The 19,156-nt window shown below is 39.2% G+C and overlaps 1 long non-coding RNA gene across 1 annotated transcript; it reads left to right on the top strand.

Annotated features, from left to right (window-relative positions):
* Positions 1-4,452: 4,452 nt before the first annotated feature.
* Positions 4,453-15,426, top strand: LOC131705125 (uncharacterized). The gene is made up of 3 exons (XR_009310202.1): positions 4,453-4,575; positions 5,452-5,548; positions 15,352-15,426. It is a non-coding gene; the product is annotated as an uncharacterized LOC131705125 (long non-coding RNA).
* The last annotated feature ends 3,730 nt before the right edge of the window (positions 15,427-19,156 follow it).

The following is a 19,156-nucleotide window of genomic DNA, read 5'->3' as shown; positions in this document are numbered from 1 at the left end:
AAAAACACAACGAAAACATCTTGATCCGCCACAGCACAGCAACCGCCATTCTCACTGTCTCTCGCCGTCTTTCGGATCTTGCTACTCAGCACGTTAATTATTCGTGACGTTATTCGCTTGGTTCGCTCTCTCTAGTGTAAATGTGAGCCGAAGAAGCAGAACCACACCAAGCTGGCACAGAGCCGTCCCGGTTTGGTTCAGGTATGCTAGTGTAAACAATGTATAATTTTTACCAGTAGGTTTTTAGTTTTTTTTAACAGCTAAAATGAGAATCTGAATTAATTAAACACGGGCACAATTCAACAGCGGTATTTTTCCTAAAATGAGTAGTCGATATTCGAGATTTAAAAAATAAATTAAAAAAATAATGCCAGGGCAAATTCAACAACACGGCAGAAAAAGCACTGATTAGGAGTTACTTTTCAGGTTTTGTTAGCACACAAATAAAGGTAATGAATGCATCTAAAATGTTTCTAATAAGTAAAATGTTGCCTAGTGAAAACTGGAAAAGTATATAATTTGGGAAGTATTTGGTGCTCACTATTCTCTTTATTTAATGTATGTATGATTGTATATATTTTATCAATTTATTTATGGACACCATATTTCTTAAGGGAGTTTGTGCTTTTTAGCTATTTTTAAATTTCCCTTTAAATCCAATTCTGAATAAAACATTGTTTACAGTACACATTTGTTAAGCTAATGCAAACTAATAAAAACTACAAACATTTGGAAGTTTACCTAAACTAATATTAGGTAGTGCAAGGTCAGTGCTAATCAGGGTCTGTGAAACTACAGGTTTATGTTTAAAGTCTTTAGTTAAAGACTTAGTATAAGATGTGACCGGAGAGAAAGTTTAAAAGATTAATTTTATTTTTGTTCTTTTTTCAGTACAGTATTATGTTTTGTTATGCCATTAGGACTCTAACAGACACCTTCTAATTATGTTTTGTGCTTTTGTGAAATAGTATCTGTTACTTAAAAATGTCTAGTTGACATTTAACACTAAGAGGAGAGATATGTAGCACAGATTCTATGTTACCTGTGAATTATATAAAATTTTGCCTCAGTTTCTTTATTTTTCTATTTGTCTCTTATGTGTTAAAACCTTGAAGTAATATCTCAGCATAAAATTAAATGCCAAATTTCCTTTCATTTGTTGAATGTATCTGAAACAAAACTATAAGGGGGGGTGTCAGTGTTGAGAATTGAGAAAATATTACATATGTTCTTTGTTTTGTGGCATCATTCATTGCTAAACACCCAACCCAATTGAGCACAGAGAAATGGGTCTTTATACAGTGGCAAAATGTGTTTATAAATAGATCAAGGAATCAAATTCACTAAAATGGAAAGACAAAAAAACAACGCAGAAACTGTGGACTTTTAATGGTGAACATAAGTGGGGCAAGTATGACCACATTATTGTGCATCCTAATTTTGTATTTAACAGTTTTTGTTGTGTACAGATTGCCAATGTCCTGTAAAATTAATCTGATTAAATCTCAAGATATCTTGAACTGTCAGAACCAGTGGTTAATTTGCCCCGGAACCTCTGGGCGTACAGAGTCATATTCCCGGTACCTCTAGTTAAAAATCTCATAAAATGCTTTCTTTTTAAATTCTCAACACGGTTGTATCAAGTCTGCAAGTTTGCACTAAAGAGAGACAGTCTGCTGCTACGTTTGTAGCCTACTTTAAATTATTTTACGATTTCAACTTGAGTGCTTTTAAGTAAGATGACACTGGCTGCAACTCTATTGTTTTTTATACACAAATAAGCTTACTTGATTTGAATAACATCATGAATGATACAAGCAACTTCTTACACTAGCTGGTTTGATTAAATGAGTACTACACAACAAAAAAAGCTGAACACTATACAAAAAAACTGAACAATAATTTCAACAAAGAACAACGACAACATTTTAATGAAAAAAAAAATATGGTAGCCTACTTCAATAGGAACATTAGCCTGCTATATTATATTAAACCAAAACAATAAAAAATAACGATCTGGTTCTCTCTTGCCTTTTTCAATGAATATAATTTAATTAATAGAGAATAAAAACATACTAAGATAACAACTACCTAGCCTAAGTTTAATTAAACGTTTTTGCAATCTACCAGCGGCTTCCGTTGCATACGCATCACTGATAATAGTGTAGACCGTGGGTCAAACCAACGTTCATGTTGGGGTGTGTTTTTTATTTATTTTTTAATCAATGTCGTCCTTCTAGAGTCCTCGGAATGCCTTTTAATTTGTTTGTTTTTTTAAACCATTTCAATGCAAAACCATAACAAAACATGTATACAGGCTTTTGTTTATTTATTTATTTATTTATTTATTTATTATTTGTCCTGCGGTTGCCTTTAATTATTTTTTTCTGCACGTACTACTACTTTGTATATGTCCCCAGTGGGAGGCCCTGTACTCCCCGCTGGTCTCCAGGGGAGCTGGGGACTTGGGGTGGAGGGTCCTGCACGGAGCGCTCACGTCAGGAGAGATCCTGCGTCACTTTACCGTCTCGGACGCCGCATGCCCTTTCTGCGGTCAATCCGAGTCGGTAAGCCACATTTATTTTTCGTGCGCCAGGCTGCAGCCGTTCTTTTTGCTGCTAAAGAACCTCCTGCTGCAGTTCTGGCTGCACTTCTCCCCAACCCTCCTCATATTCGGGCACCCTGTTCATGGCTCCACCAAGAAGAGGGACCTCCTCGTGAATCTGCTCCTGGCTCTTGCTAGACTCGCCATCTACAAGACCAGGAAGTGTAAGATGATCGGGGAGGGTCTCTTTGACTGTGGGGCCATGTTCGGGGCCCTTGTCCGATCCCGGGTTAAGTTGGAGCACGCCCACGCGGAGTCCGCTGGCGACATGGCCACCTTTGTTGACCAGTGGGCTCTAGGGGGTGTGCTCTGTACCACCTCCCCTTTGGTTTTGCTTATTTAATTTACAGTCCTTTTTGACCGTTTTTTCTGTTTGTTAGTTATTGCCCAGTCTTGTTAGCACCCCTTTATAGAGGTGCTAAACTGAATTTTTTCTCCACTGAGCAGTCGGTGTAGTCCGCCCTCTGGGCAATAAATAGGACTACTTTGTATATGATGCAGAATATGTGAATGTAAACATCTAACACTAGTACATACAATACTCTTTCAAATAAACTTGTTATGATTTTGAATGTGCAGTTCTTAAGAATGGTATTATTGTCATTGCTTGCGCCCCGGCACCTCTTTCTTTACAAATTAAGCACTGGTCAGAACTAATGACTCTAAGTGACTCGAGCCAGATTGGTGACTCGACTCGAGCTTGGCATGTCAAAGACTCGACTCAAGTCTTTACTCCCCAATGACGCGATTCGAGTCCCAATTTTGGTGACTCATTGCAACTCTGGTTTAAACTAGAATATTAGTTTATACCACCTCTTTTAATAATGTTCTTAATGTTAGTGATTTAGTAGCTACTTGTATCTGTTCTTGTGTTTATTTTCATCCAGTCAGTATAACAGTCATTTTTTTTTTTTTTGTGGGTCTCTTTGGATAATGCAGTTCCTAGCATCACACTAAATTGGTTATGATCGGGGGCATATCAGAATGTACGGCATAATGGTGTCTGTATAGCAATGGACTCCTGTACTAAAGGTGCTGGATGTGAGTGAGAGGTTAAGAAAACCTACATTCACTCCCCCAGTAACTCGCAGTATTAAAAGAAGACGTACTTGTCAACGCAGGCCAGCTGTTCTGAAATATAAGGGTCTGTGGCTTAAAAAATATGGCAGGACTTGAACAGGCTACAAACCAAACAGAAAGTAGACTATCTTCTTCAGATGAATTAACAATGCATGGTATGTGTTACAAATAATTAAATAATTAAATGACCTAATTATTGGATAATTAAACATAAATGTTTTTTTTTTTTTATTGCCATTGGCTTAAATACATGTTCCTAAACACAGATGCTAGGAAATTATACCGTTAAGGCGTATCTCATTGTCCGCCTGGTCTGAGGCACGTGGTAATTATGATGCCGGTAAGTGTCAATTAACGGCACAATACAGATTTATGAATCACATGAATAATATGTTAATGTGAAAATTGATCTCTAAGGGCAAGTTATTCTAACGTCATGATGAGTGATGTTTATTGACAGTAAATGGTGTTTATGCATCACTCGATGAATTACTGTCCCATTAAACACTATTACTGGCACCCATAAGTGCTGACTTGTCAAGAACTTTGGGAGAGCACTTCTTTAACTTTCTTTATCCCTGGTGTAGCGTAAATACTAAATTAATATAACATATGTGGCAGATTAGGGGGAGGAGAGAAAAATCTAGTCCAGGAGGGGCAAAAGAACTACACCCCCCAGAATGCCACAGGAGGGAGCCAGGATGAGGTTCATCTGGCTCTAAATGTATTATTTGTTTATTTGGCAGACGGCTTTATCCAAGGCGACTTACAGAGACTAGGGTGTGTGAACAATGCATCAACTGTAGAGTCACTTACAACAACATCTCACCTGAAAGACACAAGGAGGTTAAGCAACTTGCTCAGGGTCACACAATGAGTCAGTGGCTCAGGTGAGATTTGAACCGGGGACCTCCTGGTTACAAGCCTGTTTCTTTACCCACTGGATCATACAGTATAAAGCAGAACAGAAATGTTTGTTCAGGGCAGTCTGTGGGAAGTCAAGAGGCTGTTGGTGAAAGAGAAAAAAAGGCTTTGTGTAAAGCCAGGGAAAAAAAGGTAGTGTGTAAACCTTTTTGTGTGTATTTGTATTTTGAAATTGGTAAATGGCTTAGCCGTCCAATCTAGTTAGAACTGTAAAGAAAAGTGTAGTTATTACTCTGAGGGGAGAAAAAGGTCAACTTCAAAACAGTTATAATCGACAGCATTCCTTACAGTTATGCTGATGTGACCTCACTTCTCCCAGATGCTTGTTTTTCTCTTCAGGGAAAGCTATGGGACCTGGGTTATTATTATTATTATTATTATTATTATTATTATTATTATTATTATTATTATTATTATTATTTATTTCTTAGCAGACGCCCTTATCCAGGGCGACTTACAATTGTTACAAGATATCACATTATTTTTACATACAATTCTATAGAGTTAAGCAATAGGGTACGTGTGGTGTATTTACCTCTCCAAATTCTCTGTCCTATAAGAATTGAAAATTTAGCCTAGTGGAACCAAACCATACAAGCAACAAATGGTGATGCCTCCACTCAGCTAAACCTGACTAACAAGGTTAGGGGAAAGAAACAGCAAAGAATGTTAAATTAAAGGATACTATCAAAGTAGACTATGGTTCAGTCCCGACTCTTACTAGATAAGGAAGAGTCTATGTTGCAGTTCACAATTTATTTCATTTTCTTTCACTAACTGTATCAGCAAGTGTTGAGGGCCTGCTCACAGCAGTTACTCACAAACCAATCCCTTCTCTGAAGTTGAAGCTGTCGGCTTCAATCAGGCAAGGGATCTGATCTGGACAGGAACAGGGATTCCAGCGCAGTCCAGTACAATTGACGACGGGCCGATTTACAGGTAGGCGATTTATTAAGTTTACTAGCTAGCTTGTCTTCCTCACTTGCAGGCAGCAAAGCATCAGACCTCCGTTGCACAACTCTCTCCTGTTCAGACTCCCCAAAAACCATGTTGCTTCCCTGTGTCTTGATCACATTCCTCCCTTAATTATTTGTGCCTTCATCTCTTAGTCAGGTTTTATCACTCCCACTAACATGTGTACAATATTAGAAATGTACATTCTTGATGGCTTACATCAAAATTACTCTGTTCCTTTTCAGGTACCCCAGGCAAACTATATATATATATATATATATATATATATATATATATATATATATATATATATATATATATAATATTTTTGTCAGACTCTGAAGTTTCTATTGGTGCCAAGTTTTTGTGGTTTATTTGGACATGTGACCAAAAAATACAGCTATTATTGTAAACAAAATAAAATGTATACACCTGCATCACATTTAGTCCCTAAAATGCTAATGTTTGGTGTAAGAATGTAGAAAAGATGCTGGATGTGCCTGTGCCTATGTGGAGATCTTCATTTTGGGGGGGTTACATGCTCTAGACAGATACCAGGCCACTTTGAACTGTCCACTTTGAAAAATGCAGCCTGCTGTCTATTGTACCCACCCTGATTTCAAATGGCCACTACTCCATCAAAGAATAAGATAAGTCTATATAAGTATATATTTTCTGAAAATGCACAAGATATAAATGTTATAAGTGGGTAACATGACCTTATGTGTCAATGGGGTGTTACCCATAGTCCTTCTGCAATTTTGAGGTAATGTCACTGCATATCGTAAAAGTCACTTTTTTTCCTTATATTTGGACCTGTGAATCTAACAGCTTTTGTTTCACTGTTAAAAAGACACTGTTTCTGGATTGTTCTGAGTGTCCTGAATTCAGAAATACCAAATATGTGCAACTTTCTATAGTCTGTCAGGTGTCTATAGGTCCTAGACTGAGACTAGGTCACTTTGAACTTTCCCCTTCCACAAGTTAATGTTGCTGCATGGCAGTAACTTTTAGTACCTTTTGTTACATTTGTTACTGGTCATGGTAGTTTGTTCTGGGGTTTAGTCATTCTAGTACTCATGTACCATGTGGTACCTTTCAAAACACTCCTCCAAACAGAGGCCTGGCTGAGAGGGACAGTGCAGACAGTAGTATAGTGTATCCCTCCGCATGCCCATGTGGGAACATACACGGCACTATTTGTTTTTGGCCTTGCTTTACTCCCAGATGGTGGCAGTGTCGGTATAAAATGACAGGCAGTCGTAGTTCTGGCTAGGAGGTACTGCATACACACACTGAATACGTCTTTGGAAAGCCCGGAGTCTGTACTTTTAAACAAGCCATGACCAGGTAGGTGGCTTTTACGGTGCCTGAGTAATATGTGCGTAGTGCGTGACCTTCGGTGTGCTGGCGCCCCAAAATGAATGGGGCTGAGTTTTAAGAGTTAAAGCAAAAGTCACCGCTTGCAAAACAACACCTAGATAGACTTAATATCATATTTTTTTTCAAAACTATTTGCTTATACTGCAGTGTACTGAGTTTCTATAATGCTTGAAGATAGTGGCCGAGAATCACGTACGAGAGAATAAAGTCTTGCGACACTTAAAATATCCAGCACTACTTTTTTTAAAATTTATTTATTTTAAGCAGAACTACTCAGAATGCGACACATAGTGCTTTGGTCACTGACACCCACTTCTTTAGAGATTGTTGTAGCGTTTCAGGCATTCTAAATTGGGTGAAAAATACAGTAGCTTGGTGTCCTGCACTGAAAGTTGCAGATATGTGGGAGCAACTTGGAAAATGTGTGATTCCCGTGATACCATGCTGAAATTCAAGCCTTCAACCATGGGGTGCAGCCAGGTGGCTCAATCTGATGAATGTGCACTCCAGGTTTCCAGGGTACTTGGTATTTTCTTTGACCAGAAATAGATACCTGTCTTTAACCTGTAGCATTTGTGAAATCGACAGCATGTGATAAGTTAGGTGCAGAACAAAGTGCCTAAGTCTTTCCCTGTGTACACTCTGAACCGATGAGTGTACCCAGTGGAACTCTCACACAGTTTGTACAGTTTAATCCCATAACTGGCACTTTTCATTGGAATATACTGTTTAAAAATGAGCTTCCCCTTGAATAGAAGGAAGGACTCATCCACAGATACATAAGAACATAATAAAGTTTACAAACGAGAGGAGGCCATTTGGCCCATCTTGCTCGTTTGGTTGTTAGTAGCTTATTGATGCCAGAATCTCATCAAGCAACTTCTTGAAGGATCCCAGGGTGTCAGCTTCAACAATATTACAGGTGAGTTGGTTCCAGAGCCTCACAATTCTCTGTGTAAAAAAAGCGCCTCCTATTTTCTGTTCTGAATGCCCCTTTATCTAATCTCCATTTGTGACCCCTGTGTCCTTGTTTCTTTTTTCAGGTCGAAAAAGACCCTTGGGTCGACATTGTTAATACCTTTTATAATTTTGAATGCTTGAATCAGATCGCTGCGTAGTCTTCTTTGTTCAAGACTGAATAGATTCAATTCTTTAAGCCTGTCTGCATATGACATGCCTTTTAAACCTGGAATAATTCTGGTCGCTCTTCTTTGCACTCTTTCTAGAGCAGCAATATCCTTTTTGTAGCGAGGTGACCAGAACTGAACACAATATTCTAGATGAGGTCTTACTAATGCATTGTAAAGTTTTAACATTACTTTCCTTGATTTAAATTCAACACTTTTCACTATATAGCTGAGCATTTTGTTGGCCTTTTTTTTATAGCTTCCCCACATTGTCTAGATGAAGACATTTCTGAGTCAACATAAACTCCTAGGTCTTTTTCATAGATTCCTTCTTCAATTTCAGTATCTCCCATTTGGTATTTATAACGCACATTTTTATTGCCTGCGTGCAGTACCTTACACTTTTCTCTAATAAATGTCATTTGCCATGTGTCTGCCCAGTTCTGAATGCTGTCTAGATCATTTTGAATGACCTTTGCTGCTGCAACAGTGTTGCCACTCCTCCTATTTTTGTGTCGTCTGCAAATTTAAAAGTTTGCTTACTATACCAGAATCTAAATCATTAATGTAGATTAGGAATAGCAGAGGACCTAATATTGATCCCTGTGGTACACCACTAGTTACCTCACTCCATTTTGAGGTTTCTCCTCTAATCAATACTTTCTGTTTTCTACATGTTAACCACTACTTAATCCATGTGCATGCATTTCCTTGAATTCCTACTGCTTTCAGTTTGAGAATTAATCTTTTATGCAGGACTTTGTCAAAAGCTTTCTGGAAATCTAAATAAACCATGTCATATGCTTTGCAGTTATCCATTGTTGATGTTGCATCCTCAAAAAAGTCAAGCAGGTTAGTTAGACACGATCTCCCTTTCCTAAAACTATGCTGACTGTCTCCTAGGATACTGGTACCATATAGGTAATTTTCCATTTTATAGTTTCCATATTATAGTTTCCATAAGTTTACATATAATAGAAGTCAGGCTTATTGGTCTGTAGTTTGTATTTCCCCAGTCTGTCGGTACAACCCCTGTGTCAAGAAACTGTTGCATGATCTTGATTAGCGGTTTGTAAATGTAATTTCTTTGAGTACTATTGGGAGGATCTCATCCAGCCCAGGGGATTTGTTTATTTTTAGAGCTCCTAGTCCCTTTAACACTGCTGCCTCTGTTATGCTAAAGTTATTTAAAATTGGATGAACAGGTTGACATGTTGCCCGTATCCTCCTTTGTAAAAGCTTGTGAAAAGTAATAATATATTTGCTATTTTTTTTCTCTTGATCTATGATTTTGCTATTTATCTCTTAGACATTTTACCTCCTCTTTAATTGTTCTATTGCTGTTATAATATTGGAAAAACTTTTTGAAATTGGTTTTAGCCCCCTTAGCAATGCTCATTTCAATCTCTGTCTTGGCTTTTCTAACTTCCTTTTTGACTTGTGTTTGCAGTTCCAAGTACTCTTTCTGTGTACTTTGTTCTTGGTCCCTTTTAAACTCTCTGTAAAGTGCCTTTTTTCTCTGAATATTTTTTTAATTGATCTATTAAACCATTTTGGCAATTTTGTTTTAGATTTAGATTTGTCTACTTTTGGGATGTAATTGTTTTGCACCTCTAGGACTATATTTTTTAAAAAGCCATCCTATTTCTGTGGATGTTTTCTCTATTTTACTCCAATCTACTTCTTTTAGTCTCTGTTTCCCTTCCTAAAATTGTAAACCTTAGTTTTAGTCATTACTTTGGGGGTTTTAAAAAACACTTCAAATGAGACCATTTCATGGTCTGAGTTTGCCAATGGCTCTCTGACCTCTGTTTTAGTTATCCTGTCTTCGTTATTTGAAAAGACTAAATCAAGGCATGCCTCCGCTCTAGTCGGTGCCTTGACAAATTGCTTTAGGAAGCAGTCATTTGTCATTTCCACCATTTCAATTTCATATTTCGTGCTCCCCACCCGGATTTCCCATTTTATATGGGGGGAAGTTGAAATCCCCCATTAATATGGCATCTCCTTTGCTGCACACATTTCTAATGTCATTGTATAACAGATTATTTTGCTTGGTGCCTGAATTTGGCGGTCTATAGCATGCCCCTATTATTATGCCCTTTGAATTTGTGTCCATTATTCTGACCCATATTGATTCTGCATTGTTTTTATCTTCCAGATTTAACACCTGGGCTTCAAGACGATTTCTTATGTATAGCGCTACCCCTCTGCCTCTTCTGTCCTGCCTGTCTTTCCTATACAGTGTATACCCACTAATATTATATTCATCTCCATCTCGGATAACCAAGTTTCTGTAACACCTATCACATCGTAGTTACTTGTTAGTGCAGTAGCTTCAAGTTCTAAAATTTTGTTTCTGAGACTTCTAGCATTTAGATAAATACATTTAATGGCTGTCTTATCTTAGTTGTTGCCCTTGTTTTGATGTAGTCTCCCTTCTGTTTTTGTGTTGATTTCTCCCCCCTTCATTTCTAGTTTAAATGCTTCTGAACCTCCTCGAGGATCCTTTTTCCGAGTAGATTGGTTACCTTTTTATTTAAGTGCAGTCCTACCCGCCTATATAGATAGTTCTTGTTGTAGAACGTGGTCCAATTTTCAAGGAAGGTGAAGCCTTCCTGTGTGCACCATGTTTTCAGCCATGCGTTTAGATTAATTATTTCCAGCTGTCGGTATGCTTCTTTGCAAGGTGCCAGTAGTATCCCAGAAAATGCCACAGTTTTGGTCTTGTCTTTTAATTTCCTTCCTAGCTCTCTGAATTTCTTTTGCAGGGATTTTTTTTTACCGGGCCTGTTTTTGTACCGGGTCATCTCCTGTTCGTTCTAGGAGCCTGTCCCCATTTTCAGTGATGTGCGTGACAAAGGCTCCTGCAAGACAGCACACTGTTGTATTAAGGGGGTCCAGACTGTGAACTGGACTTGCTGTGTTTCTCAAAATGGAGTCCCCAACAATCATGACTTTCCTTATTTTTGCTGTCTGGCCACCACTGTTAATAGTTTTTCTGGATGTTGTTCCATTTGTTCTCTTGATGTTGGTTTTGATCATCTAAATTTTGAAGTGGCTTAAATTTGTTGGATATTTTGATTTCTGGTGGTTGTGTTTGCCTAAGTTTCTTCTGCCTACCTGAACCCAGCTGTTCTGACCTTCTTCTATCTCTCTGGTGGCTTTCAGTCTGTTAGAGGTGCATTTGTAAGTTTTTAAGTTGAGTTTCTGCAGCTGTCAATCTGCTTTCAAACTGCTTATAACTGCTCTGCACTTTGAGTTTCAGTTTGTGCTCAGAAAAAGACATGCAGCTGTTAGAATTTAAGCTGCATTAATTTCCCAATTAATGTATTTTCTGATGACAGCAATTAACTGCTTCTAACTGCTCTGCACTTTTAAAACGATGCACTTCACACACGATGTCACTCCCATGCTGTCTCTTCAAATTTATTCTGTAGGTGATCGAGAAGGGGATGCAAATTTGAAGAGTCTGTCAAATTCAGGATGGTCCCTTGGGAGAGCATTAGAATTGTCATTATAGTGTAAAAAAATGTAAAATTAATTGGAACCTGTCCCGGCTCATGGTGGCAGGGAAAATTGGGCAAGCGTGAACAGGGTCAGTGGACCAATATAAATAATTTCTAGGTTTATTCACCAGTCCCATCAGAAGGGATAAACTCCAGAACTTTTTCATTTCAATTAGATTAGTGGGGACCCATTTGCGTACCCTAGAATATCGCCCCAGGTTGCTCCCATATTGTGCTGGCATACAAATTGGTCTGAATAACCAAATACTCAAAGTCATCAGTGATGAACAACTAGTACCAGGTGTACCAGAAAAAGGTGGAATTTGAGGCTGGATGTTGTTAGGGGGGGTCCAATTGTAGAGTGGCTGAAATCCACCACCCCTTGGTCCAGGACCTACTGTACCCTGTTCTGGTAGGGGCTCAGGCTCAATGACCATTGGCTCCTCTTCCTCACTACTGCTGGACTTCCCTCCAAATGTATTCCCCCAAATCCTTAATTACTGTAAAATTGTAGAAAATATATAACCTAAAATAAATCAATAAATACTAATCAAAACAGTTAAAAAAAAAAACTGAAAAAAAATCAAAATGCAGAATAAGAAAAAGAATCTGATCTGAAATATACAATGCTGTCACAGTAGAAAATTGATAATACAATTATATCCTATTATGTTGTGAGAGGAGAGGAGATAATTATTCTTTTTTTTTTTTTAAAAAGAAATTTTTATTGCCAGTCCTCCTCACAAATGACAGTACAATATATATTTTTTATAATAATGTAAAGTTTTTTGTTTTTTTTTTAATTTATGGAGCAAAAACGATTTTATGAAACAGGGATATGAGAAAAACAAATTTGATTTAAGTAGAAAATGAAAAACCACCCTTCCCTAAACAAATCGCACCTTAAAAAAAAAAATCGAGACTTGTAGCATTCCCACACACGTGATACATTACAATGGTGTCATGTGATGACAGCCAAGAGCAGGAAGTATCTTCCTCTACCGTCATAACAAAACAAGATGTAGTCAAATACAGTAGGCAGATGTTACTGCTAATTTCATGAAACATAGGTCAATAAAACAGCTACTAATCAAAGGTAAACTTTTTTTTATTATCAATCCTCATTGAAAAGAAAACGAAAGTTACGCACAGACTGTTTTAAATTCATTCGGGATGTTTCACAGTACAAGCCAAACATAGCCACCGCTTGCGTTCAAATGGGCTGTAAATTACATTTAATAACTGCGTCACATTAAATATATTTTGTCAGTGAAATATAGTGAAATTAAAGCCAATGACTGAATGTGTTATGTAATATATCCTCAATGAGCGACCCCGAGTGAAAAAAACATGAATTTCAATTGGACATACCACGTATGTCCTTAGCACATGTCCTTAAGGCGTTGCAAGCCACTGAAAGATTGTTCTGCTGTGCATGTTGTCATGGGCAAAGTATAGAAAAACTTGAGCAAGTTTACAGTCTCACACAAAACTCCTTGGAGGTTGGGCTCTGTTATCAACAGGTTTCTTATGTCATCCATTGATTTACAGTGATTTTCCAATCAATGCAAATGTCAACCAGCATCTTTAAATGCAAAGCCAATCAGTCTGAATCAACATCAACTCTAGCAATTGTGTTGGTAAGGGTTCTGTTGCACTGTACAGAATTAACAATGGCAATCAATATTTTCCAGCTTTGTCACTTGCTGAAACCCCTCAAATGAAAATCTGTTTCTTACACATGTGAGATAGCTACCTAATTGCCGAAATAAATCCTTGGGCGTTAAAATTTTAATGGGGTTCAGACCCTTCTAATCTCTTTGGGGGATGTTGACTTTGTGACCATTTTGGATCACCAATTTCGTGAATTGATTTTCAACATCACACTATCTCTTCAAAGAATTTCTCAAGGCATCATTGCTGCATTTCCTGGAAAGAATATCAGCTGGAGATAATTTTGGATTTTTTATAGATGTATTATTTTCCTTAATTGGGCCCATTACTTCAACTAGTTTTTGCAATGTGAAAAAAAATGTCTGCAAGTATTTCAAAAATCCACTGCTCTTCGTGCCGTCTCCAGTTGATTTATTCAAAAAATCTGTCAGAAATTCAATTAGACTTTGAATCCACATTGTCCATCTTGTTGGGCACAATGGGTGTAATCCTTGAGGCACCTTGCCCTGTCCATCTGTTTGAGTATGAAACGATTCAAACCATGCCAATCCCTTTATCCTCACTATTAAGTCTTTCATCAGGTTCAAAATGTCTCGACCATCAAGCACACATGTAAAGGCATCTTGAAATGCCAGATTCAGAGAGTATGCATTACAATGCACAAACATGGCTCGACCCTGGATTATCTGCAAACCAGATACACACCCTGACATGTTGGCAGCCCCATCGTAGCATTGTCCACGGCAGTCAGACCAAGAAATACCTAACCTCAGTAAAGTGTTGTTAAGTACTGAGAAAAGCATCTCTGAATTGGTGCATTCAACTCCATAAAACCCTGCAAAATCTTCACAGCTGTCCCATGCATTCTTCATAAGCTCAGTTGGTCAATCAACCACAACAGGAAGAAAATTGGCTTCTTTCACATCAACAACAATTGCTTGCAAGACATCCTGGGCCATGATGTGCATAATTTCATTTTGAACATCAAGCGACAACCATTTGAATTACTTTTCCCTTTGAAGCCACTGCTTCAATGTAATGTTATCCTGACTCTGGAGATTTAGTAGCTGAATTAAATTCAAATTCAAGTCACTATGGCCACGAACCACTAAACCTTGTCAAGCTGGATAGGTAATGCTTGTAAAAATAGCAAAAAGAGCATCCCGGGCTTGTGTCATCTGTTTCATGTTGTGGTCTCACATCTGAAAGCAGACAGTTACACCGCTTTCGAATTACTTAATTTTTTATGTTGCTTCCCTGTGGCACATGTTTTTTTTTTTGTGATTTCAGAATCACTCATTTGCCTTTCTCCACTTATCAAAACCTACCTAGATGAAGGCTTGTTCTTTCTTCATTAAAAAATGTAAACATATTTTGCTTCTCGCACAAAGAACAGAATTTGCAAATAACTTTATTTTTCCCTTCATCAAAGACAAGCCCGTTTTAATCCATTCCTCTTGAAAATGTCTTTTTCCCACCTGTGAACAAGAGAATGAATCTGAGCTGTAACTCTACCTCCCGACCAGGAAGGGCGCTAGGTAAAGTTGGTGGTATGCCTTCACAGGGATGGGCCGACTCGATGGTAAGACGGAACCGGAAGTCTGGCATCGTGGTGAAAGGGCGTAGCTGTAAGACGGCTAAACAACTCCATTGTGATCAGCTTGGGGGGTACGTGGCGATTCGATAGACCGTGGCGTTGGGCTGATCAGGCAGAGGATTTTGGCAGTACAAAGGGGACACAATTATTATTATTATTATTATTATTATTATTATTATTATTATTATTATTTATTTCTTAGCAGACACCCTTATCCAGGGCGACTTACAATTGTTACAAGATATCACATTATTTTTTTTACACATTATTTTTTACATACAATTACCCATTTATACAGTTGGGTTTTTACTGGAGCAATTTTTAGGTAAAGTACCTTGCTCAAGGGTACAACAGCAGTGTCCCCCACTGGGGATTGAACCCATGACCCTGCGGTCTGGAGTCCAGAGCCCTAACCACTACTCCACACTGGGAGTACGGCCCCTTACTCTGAAACACTAACGCTGTGAGTGCTGTGCCTTTGTTTTGTTTGTCTTGCAGACGAGTAGCGATTGGGAAGCTGCAGCCAAGGAGCCAGCACACAAATCCCGGAACACCACTACCTCTGCACAGCACTACTGCAACCTGTACCTTAACCTGAGCACTTTTCCGTGCCCTTGTGGTTTACTGTACTTTGTTATTATTAGTGAAACCTTTTTATTTGGGACTGAAAACCCGCTGTTTGACCCCCACACCATTGCTGGTACAGGGGGTGGATCTTTTTATTAAAACTGTTTCTGTAATTTTAACAACCTGTTTGTACCTTCACTTCTTTATACACCACACACATCCTGACACCATTGTAACATCTTTTTTTAAAAAATTTTACTGGGGGTGCGGCAGCAGCATTTTAGTAGGTCTACTTGTTTTTGAATCCTCGCATGTTTCAGAAACATTTCAGAAACACCTAGTGCATGAAAGAGACTGGCCTTGTTCATTCGAGTCATTAGCATTTCGCCAAGGTTCAAGCCTTATCCACTTATCCATATCTTCTGGATAACATTTAAATTAAAATAAATAACTTAATTAAACAAAGTTAAACCCTTTGCGGTCCTATGTTGGACCTGGTCCGACATTGCAATTATTCCTATCCGGGTTTCTAGTCGTTTTTTTTCGCCGGAAAAATCTAAGAAAACCATTCAATGGCCGAGTGGGAGCGACAGGAGCCGAGACAAGCCGAAAAAAAGGGCGTATCTCATGAATAGTCATACTTGACCCTGGCATCAGATAGGGTCGGTCATAAGGAAACAAGCTGGATGGTACTGCATCAGCGCTCAGAGAATATCACAGACATTTGCAGAGCTTTTTTGAGATATTATAGTAATAAAATAATGACTTGGAATGCATTATTGAGGAGTTTGGTGATAAAACGAGTGATCAGGAGATGATCGATCGGTATGTACGACTATTATTATTATTATTATTTATTAGCATATGTGAAAGCTATAGCGAACGAAAGGGTGGGGCGGGGCTGGAGATGCCTAGTGAGTGCTTTGTTGATATGTAGGGCCTTTTAAACCCGTTTGACTGTGAAAAAAAATACTTTTAATCAGCGCGTCTAAAATTAACTGCGCGTGTGAAAATAAATTGGACCTGACGCGCCTGACACGCATTTGAAATAATTTTCATTTGAAATAATCACATGATCACGCTACCAACGCTGCTGCGTGCCTTCGTAGGAGTTTATGGTATCTCTGTGTTTATACAACTATTAGTACAGTAGCATGTACTCCATGTACATAGGCTTTACTTTGGGAGGGTTGTGCCCCTTTGCACACCTATCTCACAGCTTATGCTGGAATGATAAAGGAGACGGTAAGTTTTATGCATATGGACCATAGCATCAGCAACATTAAATTCTGGTGCCAGTAGACATGTTTATTTATTTATTTTTTTTATTCCTTAGCAACTGTAGATGATGATAGTTTCTCACTGGTGCCAGTAGACATGTTTTAATTTTTTTTTTTTTATTCCTTAGCAACCATAGGTGATGATGGTTTCTCATTGGGTCTGGACTACTCACATGATCCACCCACACTCATCCACATACACAGGAGAGAAAGTTTGTGTCTTGTGCGAAGTTGTGAGGGGGGCGGTATTTGATAATTAGCACCAGTTTTTAAAACGATTTTCACCCCTGACTATACTGTAGATTAAATTGAAAAAGCAATTGGTAAATTCATTCATTTCATATTTATTCAAAACACAAATATACTTAAAATAATTATACATTTAGTATAATTGATGAAAATAACATGAGAAAAACAGGTTCTACCAAGAGCATGGTGCCGAACAGGTGGGGTCTTTATACCCAAAGAAAATGATTCTACGAGTATTGGTCAGTTTCATCCTATTTCACTGTTAAATGTGGAAGGCAATAATGGCAGGATGCACCATTCCTCCACTGGCTTTTACCGTGTCAAAATGGGTAGTGGCAGGAGAACGCTTGGCTTCTGGAATGCGACTGCCACCAATTAGAGCATACATGGATGACATGACAATCATGACTATAACAGTAGCCTGCACTAATCCGTTACTGGGCAAACTAACCAACAACATTGAATGGGCCCGCTAAGTCAAGGAGCATCTCTATAATTAAAGGTAAAATAGTGGATAAGAGGTTCTACATTAATGGTGAGAAGCCTGTCAAAAGTCTTGGGAGATGGTATGATGGGGACCTAAAGGACACAGTTTGTGTGGGAGAAGTGAGACAACAAGCAGTGCAAGGATTGAAGAGCATAGACAGCAGCGCTTTACCGGGCAAACTTAAACTCTGATGCTTTCAGTTTGGTCTACTGCCAAAACTTCTGTGGCAACTCACTGTGTATGAGGTTTCCTTGACAACAGTAGAGAAGCTGGAAGCGTTAATCAGTTCATACGTCAGGAAATGGTTAGGACTTCCATGCTGCCTCAGTAGAGTGGGACTGTATGGTAAAGGGATACTGCAGCTGCCAGCTCTATCCGAGGAGTTTAAGTGCACCAAGGTTTGATTGGAAATGACATTGGTAGAGTCACACGACAGATGTGTGAGGGAGGCAGCACCTGTGTTGAACTGGAAGAAAGTGGGCAACAAAGGAAGCTGTGGAAGTTGCAAAGGCTGCCCTTCTTATCAGTGATATCATGGGGCAAGTACAGCATGGAAGAGGAGGCCTTGGTCTCATTTTAGCTCCTCCTACATGGCACAAAGCAGCCCCAGCTCAGCGGAGGAAGCTAGTTGTCAACGATGTGCAAAAGCAGGAAGAGAGGATGAGGCATGTAAGGCAGGTTCCCAGGCCAAGCAAGGAGAATGGATGAGATGGGAGAGTGTGGAACAACACAAGATCGGCTGGCGAGATCTATGGAGCAGGATCGGTTTCCTCATCAGGTCAACATATGATGTTTTCCCATCACCACAAAACCTTAATCTATGGGTAGGAGAAGATCTGTGGTGTCCTTTGTGTTCATCGCCAGCTACAGTAAGACACATTTTGACAGGGTGTAAGGTGGGTCTTAGCCAAGGACAGTTTACTTGGCGTCATGACCAGGTGCTGCGATGTTTGGCCTTAGCATTGGAAGACATGCGCAGCATGACCAACAGATTGCCACCAATGTCAGCAATATATGACACAGAAAGAACAACATTCCTCCATCCAGGGGAGCAACCACCAAGAAAAGGTATTAAAACCAAAACTCGTCTAGGACAACTGGAAGCTGCTAGAGACTGGAAAATGCTGGTAGATGTTGGACAACGGCTTATTTTCCCACCTGAGATTACCACCACTAACCTTCAACCTGATATTGTCTTGTGGTCTGGATCAGCATGCCTTGTTCACCTGGTAGAGTTAACAGTGCCATGGGATGCTGTGGATGAGGCGTATGAAAGGAAGAAACTTTGGTACGCTCAACTAGCTGCTGAAACAGTGAAGATGGAGGGTCCAGGTTTACCCAGGGGAGGTGGGTTGTCGAGGATTTGTGACACACTCCACAACCCGGTTTCTCAGAGACATCGTATTCAGATGCATAGTGAAGAACTGAAGCAGCAGAGAGGAGCAGCAACTGGTTCTGGTTGAGATGAAAAGATTCTGGTTGGGGACCTTAACCACAGTAGAAAAAAGAAAACATTGATGTAAAGTTAGTTAAGTAAGATGGGCTTAGCTGAGTGGGGGACGGAGGGGGGTGATGCTGGGATGCCAGAATCACTGTCGAGCCCTCTTAAGGAGTCGACGAAACACAAGGATTGAAGGTGCCCATTTGAAGACCCCAGAGAAGTACCCTACTCAGCTCAGTCCAGACGGTTGTCATGCTGATGTGCTAGGGAGGCCGCACT

Source organism: Acipenser ruthenus, chromosome 2 (genome assembly GCF_902713425.1).
Source record: "Acipenser ruthenus chromosome 2, fAciRut3.2 maternal haplotype, whole genome shotgun sequence".
NCBI classification, from domain to species: domain Eukaryota; kingdom Metazoa; phylum Chordata; class Actinopteri; order Acipenseriformes; family Acipenseridae; genus Acipenser; species Acipenser ruthenus.
Note: the sequence above shows the minus strand (reverse complement) of the source record. Positions and strands in the feature narration are given on the sequence as shown.